This window comes from Nerophis ophidion, linkage group LG04 (assembly GCF_033978795.1).
Source record: "Nerophis ophidion isolate RoL-2023_Sa linkage group LG04, RoL_Noph_v1.0, whole genome shotgun sequence".
NCBI classification, from domain to species: domain Eukaryota; kingdom Metazoa; phylum Chordata; class Actinopteri; order Syngnathiformes; family Syngnathidae; genus Nerophis; species Nerophis ophidion.
The window spans coordinates 79,324,641-79,339,811 of NC_084614.1; positions in this window are offsets into that span (position 1 = coordinate 79,324,641).

The following is a 15,171-nucleotide window of genomic DNA, read 5'->3' on the forward strand; positions in this document are numbered from 1 at the left end:
GGCACGCATGTTCTTTTCCTTTTGTACCAGTTTTATTTGATCCTTTTTGTGTTAAAGCTAGCTCTTACCTGCAAATCCTGCTTGACCGGGTCCTTTTGCATCTTGGGGTGACACCTCGCGCATCACGATGCGTTCCAAACGTGACGCAAGTTTTGTTTTATGTCCATAGTTTATGTTGTAGTAATAGTGTTGTCTCATAGCCAAGTTTTGTACCTCTGCTGAGAGCGCCTTTTGTTTATACCCTTTGTTTTTGTTTAGTACTTTTTGAGTTATTATTAAAAGATGTCATTAACTTCACGCCAAAAACAAACCGCACCATAGTCCAAGTCTTGACAGTGTATATACCCCCCCCCCCCTGCCCCCCCATTTTTTGTATATATAGTTTTTCAAATCGCCTGACATGTATACTGTCTATGTGTACATAATTTATACATTTTTTAACGTCATTTTTTATATACATGTTACAGTTTATCCATCCATTTTTTACCGCTTGTCCCTTTCGGGGTCGCTGGAGCCTATCTCAGCTGCATTCGGGCGGAAGGCGGGGTACACCCTGGACAAGTCGCCACCTCATCACTGGGTGTTACAGGTTACATACCTCTTATTTCTGAATGTATCAAATGAGATGAATATTTAATGGACCTTCAATGGAAACAAGCCTTTTGGCTTTTTGTGCCATCAATTTGCCTTCTTTAAGCATTACATGGATTTAATTCTTTAAGACAGTGGTTCTCAAATGGGGGTACGCGTACCCTTGAAGGTATGCCAAGGGGTACGTGAGATTTTTTTTTTTAAAATATTCTAAAAATAGCAACAATTCAAAAATCCTTTATAAATATATTTATTGAATAATACTTCAACAAAATATGAATGTAAGTTCATAAACTGCGAAAAGAAATGCAACAATGCAATATTCAGTGTTGACAGCTAGATTTTTTGTGGACATGTTACATAAATATTGATGTTAAAGATTTGTTTGTTTGTGAAAAAATGTTTAGAATTAAGTTCATGAATCCAGATGGATCTCTATTAGAGGGCACTTTAAGTTGATGATTACTTCTATGTGTCAAAATCTTTACTTATAATTGAATCACTTGTTTATTTTTCCACAAGTTTTTGGTTATTTTTATATCTTTTTTCCAAATAGTTCAAGAAAGACCACTACAAATGAGCAATATTTTGCACTGTAATACAGTGCCATCTCCGGGTTGGGGAGGAGACCCGGCCCCAAGTGGAGGAGTTCAAGTACCTAGGAGTCTTGTTCACGAGTGAGGGAAGAGTGGATCCTGAGATCGACAGGCGGATCGGTGCGGCGTCTTCAGTAATGCGGACGTTGTACCGATCCGTTGTGGTGAAGAAGGAGCTGAGCCGGAAGGCAAAGCTCTCAATTTACCGGTCGATCTACATTCCCATCCTCACCTATGGTCATGAGCTTTGGGTCATGACCGAAAGGATAAGATCACGGGTACAAGCGGCCCAAATGAGTTTGGGTCTCTCCCTTAGAGATAGGGTGAGAAGCTCTGCCATCCGGGAGGAACTCAAAGTAAAGCCGCTGCTCCTCCACATGGAGAGGAGCCAGATGAGGTGGTTCAGGCATCTGGTCAGGATGCCACCCGAACGCCTCCCTAGGGAGGTGTTTAGGGCACGTCCAACCGGTAGGAGGCCACGGGGAAGACCCAGGACACGTTGGGAAGACTATGTCTCCCGGCTGGCCTGGGAACGCCTCGGGATCCCCCGGGAAGAGCTAGACGAAGTGGCTGGGGAGAGGGAAGTCTGGGTTTCCCTGCTTAGGCTGTTGCCCCCGCGACCCGACCTCGGATAAGCGGAAGATGATGGATGGATGGATGGTAATACAATTTAATAAATCAGAAACTGATGACATAGTGAAGTATTTTACTTCTTTATCTCTTTTTTTCAACCAAAAATGCTTTACTATGATTAGGGGGTACTTGAATTAAAAAAATGTTGGCAGGGGGTACATCACTGAAAAAAGGTTGAGAACCACTGCTTTAAGATGTCAATAAACTTCTCAATCAATCAATCAATCAAGTTCTTGGAGTGCCTATCCTGTATCAAAAACGGGTTGTCCTCAAATTTCCTCCAGATAAATTCAAACAAAACGGGACCTCCAATAAAAAAGATCCCCCTTGGTGTTCTGAGTGCATCTGTTGAAAGCAGCCTGTGTTTGATCAGTCAACATCTTTGGAAGGTCTCTTGTCGTCAACTGGCCAAAAACTGCTTTTATCATCTCAGAAATATTTCTAAAGTGAGAAATTTGTTGTCAAAATTGGATCTCGAGATGATCATTAACACCTTAATTTGGTCTCGCATTGACTATAGCAATTCTCTCTTCACCCTTTTCAACAAGTGAAAGCTAAAGAGACATGTGGGACGGCGTGGCGAAGTTGGGAGATCTGAGGGTCACTGGTTCAATCCCCACCTTCTACCATCCTAGTCACGTCCGTTGTGTCCTTGAGCAAAACACTTCACCCTTGCTCCTGATGGGTCCTCGTTGGGGCCTTGCATGGCAGCTCCCGCAATCAGTGTGTGTGAATAGGTGAATGTGGAAATAGCGTCAAAGCGCTTTAAGTTCCTTTAAAAAAAGATAGAAAAGCGCTATACAAGTAAAACCCGTTTACCATTCAGACGGTACAAAATGCGGCTGCCGGACTTTTGACCGGTGCACCCAGAACAGCTCATATCACCCTTGTTCTGTCCGGTCTTCATTGGCTTCCAGTTAAACTACGCATTGAGTTTAAAAATATTAGTCCTGACATTCCGTGCAATGCATGGTGGGGCCCCTCAGTACATCACTGATTTGCTACGCCCCTACTCTTCAGGGCGTAGCCTCCGGTCTTCAGGCCAGGGTCCTCTAAAGATCCCATGGAGACCTGGCATTCCAGGCTATAGCTCCCAGAATCTGGAACAATTTGCACCAGTCCCTCCGTGATCTTGACTGTGTTCAAACTTTTAAGAAACATTTGAAAACTTCTCTTTTTAGTAAAGCTTTCAGTTAATGTACCTTTTAACTATGTTTTACTTTACCTATGCTTTGTCATTTTATCAGTGAAAAGCACTTTATAAATAAAATGTACTTACTAACTTACTTACTCACTTGTCGTTCCAAACTGAGTCTCCATTCACAAGTTTCAATTTTGCAGGAAGCGGGAAGTGTCGCGCCGTAGCCAGACCGGGATAGCAGAGAAGGAGAACAAAACGATTAGGTGGCAGATATATATATTTGCAAGGCCATTTTCAAGAAGGATATTTAAAGAGAAACTAAATCTTGTTAGACTATGTCGGCCAACCCCGGAAGCTAGATCAGCTGTTCTGGCGATGAAAATCGGAAAAATGCTTGTCATTCCAAAGTGAGTATCCATTCACACGTTTTAATTTGGCAGGAAGCGGGTAGTGTTGCGCCGTAGCCAGACCGGGATAGCAGAGAAGGGGAACAAAACGATTAGGTAGCATTTTCAAGAAGGATATTTAAAGGGGAACATTATCACCAAACCTATGCAAGCGTCAATATATACCTAGATGTTGCAGAAAAAAGACCATGTATTTTTTTAACCGATTTCCAAACTCTAAATGGGTGAATTTTGGCAAATTTTCGCCTTTCTGTTTATCGGCCTTTTAGCGATGACGTCAGAACGTGACGTCACCGAGGTAACACACCCGCCATATTCATTTTCACATTACAAACACCGGGTCTCAGCTCTGTTATTTTCAGTTTTTTCGACTATTTTTTGGAACCTTGGAGACATCATGCCTCGTCGGTGTGTTGTCGGAGGGTGTAACAACACTAACAGGGAGGGATTCAAGTTGCACCACTGGCAAGAAATCTGCCGCCAGACCCCCATTGAATGTACCAAAGTGTCTTCACATTTGACCGGCGATGCTAAGACAGACATGGCACAGAGATGTATGGATAACCTGCAGATGCATTTGCAACGGTTAAGTCAACGAAATCACAAAGGTGAGTTTTGTTAATAAGACATATTTGGTCACGGCATGACTGCCAGCTAATCGATGCTAACATGCTACGCTAATCGATGCTAACATGCTATTTACGCTAGCTGTATATACATTTGAAACTAGATACCCACATATAATGCGAAACAAACACTTACCAATCGACGGATTTAAGTTGCCCCAGTGTCACAAGATGCGAAAGTCCTGATCGTTTGGTCCGCACATTTTACCGGCGATGCTAAAAGGCAGCCATGCTATGGGCCACTTCATTAGGTACACCCACGCTAGGGCCGGATAGCGTCAATAGCTATTCGCTCAATAGCTTCAATTTCGTTTTCGCTATCTGCCTCCATACTCCGACCATCTGTTTCAATACATGCGTAATCTGTTGAATCGCTTAAGCCGCTGAAATCCGAGTCTGAATCCGAGCTAATGTCGCTATATCTTGCTGTGGTAACCGCCATGTTGTTTGTATTGGCAGCCCTGTATGACGTCACAGGGAAATGGATAGTGGTTTCGAAGATAGCGAAAATAAGGCACTTTAAAGCTTTATTTAGGGACCGGTAAAATTTTGAAAAAAAATAAAAAAAATACAACAAGCCACCGGGAACTGATTTTTATTGTTTTTAACCCTTTTGAAATTGTGATAATGTTCCCCTTTAAAGAGAAACTACATCTTGTGAGACGATGTCGGCCAACCCCGGAAGCTAGCTCAGCTGTTCTGGCGATTAAAAATCGGGAAATACTCGCCATTTCCACTCGAATAAGCCAACGACAAAGGGTACCGCTGGCTTAAACGACGTAGAAAAGGTTCTATAAATTGTGAGTTCAAATATTACATTTCGTCACTTTTTTAATATGTTTTTTTGCAATTTTAATTTTGAAACTACCACATAATCCATCCATCCATCTTCTTCCGCTTATCCGAGGTCGGGTCGCGGGGGCAGCAGCCTAAGCAGGGAAGCCCAGACTTCCCTCTCCCCAGCCACTTTGTCTAGCTCTTCCCGGGGGATCCCGAGGCGTTCCCAGGCCAGCCGGGAGACATAGTCTTCCCAACTTGTCCTGGGTCTTCCCCGTGGCCTCCTACCAGCTGGACGTGCCCTGAACACCTCCCTAGGGAGGCGTTCGGGTGGCATCCTGACCAGATGCCCGAACCACCTCATCTGGCTCCTCTCGATGTGAAGGAGCAGCGGCTTTACTTTGAGTTCCTCCCGGATGGCAGAGCTTCTCACCCTATCTCTAAGGGAGAGACCCAAACTCATTTGGGCCGCTTGTACCCGTGATCTTATCCTTTCGGTCATGACCCAAAGCTCATGACCATAGGTGAGGATGGGAACGTAGATCGACCGGTAAATTGAGAGCTTTGCCTTCCGGCTCAGCTCCTTCTTCACCACAACGGATCGATACAACGTCCGCATTACTGAAGACGCCGCACCGATCCGCCTGTCGATCTCACGATCCACTCTTCCCCCACTCATGAACAAGACTCCTAGGTACTTGAACTCCTCCACTTGGGGCAGGGTCTCCTCTGCAACCCGGAGAGGGTTAGGGTTTTAAATGCGCCAGAAAATAACCTGTTTTGTACACTGTTGATGTGCTTCAATGCACAGTAGGGCATAAATGTGTTTCTGTATAGTATTTCAATGGTCGTGTGGTGACATCAATTATGGTATTTTGAGAGGTAATCATTGAATGCCTAGGTGGGAAACGCACGGCCTGCCACTGGTCTGCTTCAATACCAGGTTTCTCAACCAATGATCGTCATCTAAAAAGAGGATGAGTGGGCCATTATTAGTGATTGTTGTAAGAGGTGGCGTGCACTCATTGATTGCCTGCTAAACACGTAGATGGGCTCATAGAGGATTGATTTTCCGGCTGTAAATAGCGCTTTTCTACCTTTTTTTTTTTTTAAATAACTCAAAGCGCTTTGACAATATTCACCCATTCACACACTGATGGCAAAGTGTCCGCTGACTGTCTGCTGACGTCGCAACCTCCTCGGGTAAAATCATCTCTTTTCTTAAAAGCCTAGATGTGGCGATTGGAATTACCTGGCTGTGACGTCTTTGTCCAAGTGAGATCCACTCCTCTTTTTTCCCCCAAGTCAGATCTCCAAAAATGTCCTATGGAAGACAGCAGATTGGAATTGTTAGAGGATTTCCCCCCACCCACAAAATGACTAGCTTTGGCTTTGTTTCTGCTCAAAGAAGATCAATCAATCAATCAATGTTTACTTATATAGCCCTAAATCACTAGTGTCTCAAAGGGCTGCACAAACCACTACGACATCCTCGGTAGGCCCACATAAGGGCAAGGAAAACTCACACTCAGTGGGACGTCGGTGACAATGATGACTATGAGAACCTTGGAGAGGAGGAAAGCAATGGATGTCGAGCGGGTCTAACATGATACTGTGAAAGTTCAATCCATAATGGATCCAACACAGTCGCGAGAGTCCAGTCCAAAGCGGATCCAACACAGCAGCGAGAGTCCCGTTCACAGCGGAGCCAGCAGGAAACCATCCCAAGCGGAGGCAAATGAATACACCTTGTGTTTTATATCTTTGCAAATGCTCACACATTGCATCTCATTTAAGCACCATCTCTCTGGCAATCATCGAGTGTGAACGCTCCCCTTTCCCCCCTTTTTTTTTTTTACGTGACAGGTGCATATAGCAAATACCTAGCATGAAACCAAACATGAGGGAAAAAATGACGCCAACTGAGCGTGGGGAGCAAAGTGACTAAATAGCTCTCTGATTAGTGGTTGACAGCAGCTGAGCGTGGAAACACTAACCAGAGGCAGGTGAAAATAATAAAAGTAGCTATGGTAACAAACTCAGGAGGTGCACAAAAAGGAACTGAAAGAGTCCAGAACCAACAGAAAACACAAAACATGATCCGGACCACGGATCATGACAAATGCGACCCGTATGTGAATTTTTCGTCAGCTTTGGGCGAGACGCACCCCAGATCCCACCTCACTCCAACCCACTTCTCCAAAGCGGGCTGGCTCAGGGTGGAGGACAGAGTAAAACAACTTGCACTGAGCCTAGTCTATAAAATCCAATACACCTCCTTGATACCGAAGTACATGTCGAACTACTTCCTTAACGTAAATGACCGCCATTACCACAACACCAGGGGGAGCTCCACAAACCACGTTAAACCCAGATTCCGTTCTAACAAAAGTCTTAACTCATTCTCCTTCTATGCCACATCAATGTGGAATGCACTCCCAACAGGTGTAAAAGTAAGTGCATCTCTATATTCCTTCAAAACCGCTCTAAAACAACACTTCCAGGCAACTTCAACACTTTACTGATACCCTCCTCCATTCACATCCCATCTCCCCGGATTGTAAACAACCTAACGTAAATAATCAAATGTACTTCTAATGTATTTACTTGTTCTTATGCTATCTGAACTCACTATGTTCTCTGCTGGCTGTACATATTTTACTAAATAAGACCTACACCAGGGGCGCTCACACTTTTTCTGCAGGCGAGCTACTTTTCAATTGACCAAGTCGAGGAGATCTACCTCATTCCTATTTATAATGTATATTTATTTATCTATGAAAGATACATTTTTGTTAACAAGTTAATGGTGTTTAATGATAATACAAGCATGTTTAACACACATAGATTCCTTTCTTTCATGAAGACAAGAATATAAGTTGGTGTATTACCTGATTCTGATGACTTGCATTGATTGGAATTAGACAGTGGTGCTGATAACGTCCACATTTTCAAATGGAGGGAAAAAAAAGTCCTCCTTTCTGTCCAATACCACATGAAAGTGGTTGGATTTGGCATCTCATTTGTCCAACTTGCATACTCGTTTTTAAACACTTTGTTATGAGAGTAGCATATGTGTGTGGCCCTTTAATGTCTGGCAGCAGGTGAGTGACGTCAGTGAGTGTGCGGGTGGGCAAGCAAGTGAGAAAGCGGTCGCTGAGGGCGGGGGAGAAATACATTGGCATCAAACTCCGTAGCTTGCTAGCTTTCTGAGACTCTTATTTTGTTAGCACAGGCAGGATGAAACAGGTCTTTTATGGTGAAGACAGGAACTGTGCAGTCGGTCTTTAGAGTTTTGACAGTAGGTACGGAGTCTCTAGAAATAAAATGTGTTTCTCTGCGTCCGCCCTGTTAGTGATTTTTTTCTTAAATATGAGCTCGCAGCAGCCAGCGTCATCTCACAAGATCCTCGGGTGCCGAGAATGTCAAACAACTGACGAAACTGAAGTCTTGGTATGATTGATGATTGCTCATTTTTATGTCTATTTTTTAATGCCTGGCTTGAGATCGACTGACACACCCTCCGAGATCCACCAGTCGATCGCGATCGACGTAATGGGCACCCCTGGGCTACACTGTTTCAACGTCCACATTTCTCTGTTGATGCAATTGTTGATGACTGAAGTTCTGATATCAACCAAAGCTCCTCATCCCACCCCCCAGATTGTAAATAATGTAAATAATTCAATGTATATACTATGATGATTAACTTGTGTGATGACTGTATTATGTTGATAGTATATATTTGTACCATGAATTGACTAACGTGGACCCCGACTTAAACAAGTTGAAAAACTTATTGGGGTGTTACCATTTAGTGGTCAGTTGTACGGAATATGTACTGATACTAATAAAAGTATCAATCAATCAAAAAAGCGGAAGTTGATACAAGTTTTTTTGACGGACAAATTTTTGGTTCAGGATGGACAGTCAAATAAATTCCAGGAATGTCCTTTTTTCACCGTCCGCATTTTTCAGCCAATCCCAACCATTCCACCATCAAATCATTTCTCTTAGTTGGGACAGCAAAACTATTTTTGCTTTCGTACAAATTCCCTGTTTTCCCGGAATTTCAAAATAAAATCTTGATCTCAATCTCAATAAAAAGTCAATTACGAAGTGGGTGAACCTATGTCAACATTTCCCAACTGTTTTCAAAAATTCCAAATCCAACTCCTCATTCATATAATTTAGGACAATTGTGGTGATATCTCAGGTTTTCCCACACATTCATTTATTTGTTGCGGCCCGCCACGAAAGAATTACGGCTGCCACAAATAAAAATAAAATAATATTTTTTTTTTCCCTGGCTTTTGACTCGCTCGACTGCTGATAAAAGCAATGGGACTCTGTCTGTGAATGGAGCTTGTAGTTACATATTATATAAATATGTAAATATTATATCAATCAATCAATCAATCAATGTTTACTTATATAGCCCTAAATCACTAGTGTCTCAAAGGGCTGCACAAACCGGTAGGCCCACATAAGGGCAAGGAAAACTCACACCCAGTGGGACGTCGGTGACAATGATGACTATGAGAACCTTGGAGAGGACGAAAGCAATGGATGTCGAGCGGGTCTAACATGATACCGTGAAAGTTCAATCCATAATGGATCCAACACAGTCGCGAGAGTCCAGTCCAAAGCGGATCCAACACAGCAGCGAGAGTCCCGTTCACAGCGGAGCCAGCAGGAAACCATCCCAAGCGGAGGCGGATCAGCAGCGCAGAGATGTCCCCAGCCGATACACAGGCAAGCAGTACATGGCCACCGGATCGGACCGGACCCCCTCCACAAGGGAGAGTGGGACATAAAAGAAACGGCAGATCAACTGGTCGAAAAAGGGAGTCTATTTAAAGGCTAGAGTATACAAATGAGTTTTAAGGTGAGACTTAAATGCTTCTACTGAGGTGGCATCTGTACATAGAGTGTTGTAATTATATTCCAACCCCGCGTTCTTCTTGGTCATCGCCGCCGCCGTCACAGTGGTCAGGTGACCCTTCTGAAGAAGACTGCAGATGACAGTCGAAACATGTCAGGTACAAATTCCATCTAATATACCGAAAATATGGTTTGATTACAAGAACAAGAACATTTCTACCAAAAACTTTGTTGCATTGTCATTATGGGTAAGTACGTATGTGTAGAATTTTGAGGACAAAAATGAATTTATTCCAATTTAGAATAAGGCTGTGACTGTTAGAATAAGTGTTTCGAAGTTATCACGTAAACTTTGTGTTCGATTGAGTGCTCGGTGTCTTTGTCTTTGAAGCTACCAAGAGTAAGGCTCGTAAAACTCCAATGGGGATGGGGGAGGCAACATGAAGGGGTTCCTGTTTCTTTCATGTATTATAATCAACAGAAAGATTGTTTTAACCCAAGACTACAAAACGGAGAGAAGGTAGGATCTGCCCAAGTTCCAGACGACCTCCTTTATTGAACTGGGTTTACGAACCTCTTTTTGAACAGACCTTTTCTGTGAACTGTACACGACCCTGTGGCCATGTGGTCAGGGAAGATCCAAATAAAAGAAGGAGGCGCGCAATCTTTTGGCACAGCGTGCGTGACACCATAAAGGTTGACACGTTTCTCCTCAACTAAGCGAAATTGAATTCTGTCTCTGTTTATTTCCTTGCTTCTTGTCTTGTTTAATAGATCTCCCGTCCAAAGGCAAAACGCAGTAACTCAATTGTGGTCAAAACTGAGCTGATAATAATTTTGGAGTTCCTAGGGGCGGTATAGCTCGGTTGGTAGAGTGGCCGTGCCAGCAACTTGAGGGTTGCAGGTTCGATTCCCGCTTCCGCCATCCTAGTCACTGCCGTTGTGTCCTTGGGCAAGACACTTTACCCACCTGCTCCCAGTGCCACCCACACTGGTTTAAATGTAACTTAGATATTGGGTTTCACTATGTAAAGCGCTTTGAGTCCCTAGAGAAAAGTGCTATATAAATATAATTCACTTCACTTCACATATGCTTTACATTAGTGTATGCGATATTGTAATTTGTTCCGTAAGTAAGCTGTTACGCGCATGGCAGGACCTAGCAACTACCACATAACCGCGTAGATACAACCGAAAAACCTAGTATCTCAAGGGACCAATCGGAGCTTCTTTATTGTCTTTAACGAGACATTTGCAGGAATGGGGGCCGACGGTCAACCTGATTATGTGATATTATGGCACGAGGGGATATTTGGAAGATTGGCCCAGGACGTTGCAAGCACCTTCATTAAATGTATTGTTCTTGATTCTTCCCCCTTGCATACTCTTTTTGGGCAGATAACTGTGGAGGTCAAAAGAAAAACTGGACGCTCTTGCCCAATGTGCAAACGCAGAACGGGGCCCACCCGAGATTGTGATAAAATATCTGGAGAAAGGGCACACGTTCATGAGAGCAGATTCAATCAATCCATGGCTCAATCGGCAAAAAAAATGAAAGCTCAAGAAAACATCGATACGTTTGATGACTTTGTAGATCTTTGTAAGATAGCATCAAGTCAGTAGAAGCATTTAAGTCTCACCTTAAAACTCATTTGTATACTCTAGCCTTTAAATAGACTCCCTTTTTAGACCAGTTGATCTGCCGTTTCTTTTCTTTTTCTTCTACGCCCCACTCTCCCTTGTGGAGGGGGTCCGGTCCGATCCGGTGGCCATGTACTGCTTGCCTGTGTATCGGCTGGGGACATCTCTGCGCTGCTGATCCGCCTCCGCTTGGGATGGTTTCCTGCTGGCTCCGCTGTGAACGGGACTCTCGCTGCTGTGTTGGATCCGCTTTGGACTGGACTCTCGCGACTGTGTTGGATCCATTGTGGATTGAACTTTCACAGTATCATGTTAGACCCGCTCGACATCCATTGCTTTCCTCCTCTCCAAGGTTCTCATAGTCATCATTGTCACCGACGTCCCACTGGGTGTGAGTTTTCCTTGCCCTTATGTGGGCCTACCGAGGATGTCGTGGTGGTTTGTGCAGCCCTTTGAGACACTAGTGATTTAGGGCTATATAAGTAATCATTGATTGATTGATTGATGTCTTTAATGTCCTCTGTGTTCTTTGATGTTTGATGTTTACCTCTTACACACATGTAAGAGGGATGTGTACTATGGCTATGAGTTGTTTTTTTCCCTTGGCCTCAGTCTGCACCCCCTCTCCAGGGCCCAGGCTAAGACCGATTTTTTAATTTTATTTTAATCTTCTATTTTTTTCTCCCTTTCCCCCCCACCTTGTTTCCCTGTATCGCATCTTTTTTTTTTAATTTATTTTTTTTTTTTCCAAGATGGCGCTGCTGTAGTGGATGCTGTAGGCAGGAGCTCTGTGCTCTTGTGTCATCCTTTTGTGTTTCCCTCTTGTTTTCATGTCTTATTATATTTTTTTGCCTTTTGGTCCGGGACCCTTTGGGACTGTGTGACAAGGGGTGGCACTTTCGTGACCTCTGTGGTGCTTTTTTTTTGTGGACTTCTGGATCTGCCTCCCGTGAGCCTTTTGGCCATGGAGACCAGCTGCTGGGTCTCTGCCACACCGGAGTCCGTTTGGAGGGACTGGAGGAGATGCGGATGAGGGGACAGGGCTGCGGAGCTAGCACTGAGCGCTGGGACGGAGAGGCTTCGCGGTGTCTTGGCTGGGTGAGCAGGTGTCGGACACCTCAGTCTCCTTGGACGTATCCTCGCTCATCCATGCGGACTGGACACTGGCCGAGAGTGGAGTCGGCTGTCTTGGTTGCTTTGTTGGGTCTGCTCCTGTCTCTGGCCATCCTCCTTCCACCCCAGCGGACGATGGCGTGGAACACCGCAGAGGCCACCACAGTGGATATGTTTCTTTTACTTTTTATTCATAGCTGTATGTAGAAGTGTCTGGTTGTATCTGCTGATTTAATGTCTTTAATGTCCTCTGTGTTCTTTGATGTTTCCCTCTTACACACATGTAAGAGGGATGTGTACTATGGCTATGAGTTGTTTTTTCCCCTTGGCCTCAGTCTGCACCCCCTCTCCAGGGCCCAGGCTAAGACTGATTTTTTTTATTTTATTTTAATCTTCTATTTTTTTCTCCCCCCCTTGTTTACCTGTATCTCATCCTTTTTTGTAAGGGGCGCTGGAAGCCGGCAGACCCGTCAGCGATCCTGTTCTGTCTCCCTGTAATGTTTGTCTGATCTTGAATGGGATTGGGGCTTCACGGTGGCAGAGGGGTTAGTGCGTCTGCCTCACAATACGAAGGTCCTGCATACCTGGGTTCAAATCCAGGCTCGGGATCTTTCTGTGTGGAGTTTGCATGTTCTCCCCGTGAATGCGTGGGCTTCCTCCCACTTCCAAAGACATGCACCTGGGGATAGGTTGATTGGCAACACTAAATGGTCCCTAGTGTGTGAATGTGAGTGTGAATGTTGTCTATCTGTGTTGGCCCTGTGATGAGGTGGCGACTTGTCCAGGGTGTACCCCGCCTTCCGCCCCATTGTAGCTGAGATAGGCGCCAGCGCCCCCCGCGACCCCAAAAGGGAATAAGCGGTAGAAAATGGGACGGCGTGGCGCAGTGGGGAGAGTGGCCGTGCGCAACCCGAGCGTCCCTGGTTCAATTCCCACCTAGTACCAACCTCGTCACGTCCGTTGTGTCCTGAGCAAGACACTTCACCCTTGCTCCTGATGGGTGCTGGTTAGCGCCTTGCATGGCAGCTCCCTCAATCAGTGTGAATGGGTAAATGTGGAAGTAGTGTCAAAGCGCTTTGAGCACCTTGAAGGTAGAAAAGCGCTATACGAGTACAACCTATTTATCATTTATTTATTTAAAATGGATGGATGGATGAATGGGATTGTGCTGAAAATTGTAATTTTCCTGAAGGAACTCTCCTGACGGAATAAATAAAGTACTATCTAATCTAATCAAGATAGATTGGTTTTCCTTTGTTTTCTCAAAATCAGCTACAAGTGAGTTGCTAGGTTTTGCCTTTGGACGGCAGAGATGTCATCAGTGTTTTAACCTGACATAAACTGTGAAAAAAGTCAAGCTCTGTGAATACTTCCCGGATGCACTGTACATTGCAACTTCTTAGTCTTCTTCCTGAAAGCTCACCTGTTGGTCACAGTCTTTTTCCCCCCCGACCTCCAGCACAGGTTGGGCCCGATGTTCATTAAAACCGAGACCTCAGAAGCCGCAACAGCCATCATGTTCCTCTTCCAAGCCGTGACTTTATTAGTCGATGTGCTGAAATTAAAACAGGCGGTTTAACGGCAGGGCAAACTTCTTTACTTGCCTCTTGTGTAATGTGAAACAATCAGATCACTCACTTCAGTGATCGTAGACACTTTATCAAGTACTTCTACCTCATTGCTGTAGCTGCAGGATTAGGTCTCTGCTTTTTGCAGATGATGTGGTCCTGATGGCTTCACCTGGCCAGGATCTTCAGCTCTCACTGGATCGGTTCACAGGGATGAGAATCCGCACCTTAAAGTCTGAGTCCAAGGTTCTCGCCCGGAAAAGGGTGGAGTGCCATCTCCGGGTCGGCGAGGAGATCTTGCCCCAAATGGAAGAGTTCAAGTACCTCAGAGCAGGGGTCGGGAACCTTTTTGGCTGAGAGAGCCAAAAAGCCAAATATTTTAAAATGTATTTCCGTAAGAGCCATATAATATTTTTTTTTAACACTGAACACAACTAAACGCGTGCATTTTTAAGTAAGACCAACATTTCTAGAGTATAATAGGTCTCTTATTCTTTGTAATAACATTGTTATTCTGAAGCTAACTGTGGAGGGGGCGTGGCCTGCTGGCCTGCAGTGAACTGGGGTGTGCCAGGACCGGCCTCTGAATAAGCGACAGGTGCGTAGACGGCCCACCTGTCGCTCTGTTATAAGCAACATGCAAACCCCACACAGAAAGATCCCGAGCCTGGATTTGAACCCCGGACTGCAGGAACTTCATATTGTGAGGCAGACGCACTCTTCCACCGTGAATATATACAAATATATATATACATACATATATATATATATATATATATATGTTGGGTTGGGGAGGAGACCCTGCCCCAAATGGAGGAGTTCAAGTACCTAGGAGTCTTGTTAACGAGTGGGGGAAGAGTGGATCGTGAGATCGACAGGCGGATCGGTGCGGCGTCTTCAGTAATGCGGACGTTGTACGGATCCGTTGTGGTGAAGAAGGAGCTGAGCCGGAAGGCAAAGCTCTCAATTTACCGGTCGATCTACGTTCCCATCCTCACCTATGGTCATGATCTTTGGGTCATGACCGAAAGGATAAGATCACGGGTACAAGCAGCCCAAATGAGTTTGGGTCTCTCCCTTAGAGATAGGGTGAGAAGCTCTGCCATCCGGGAGGAACTCAAAGTAAAGCCGCTGCTCCTTCACATGGAGAGGAGCCAGATGAGGTGGTTCGGGCATCTGGTCAGGATGCCACCC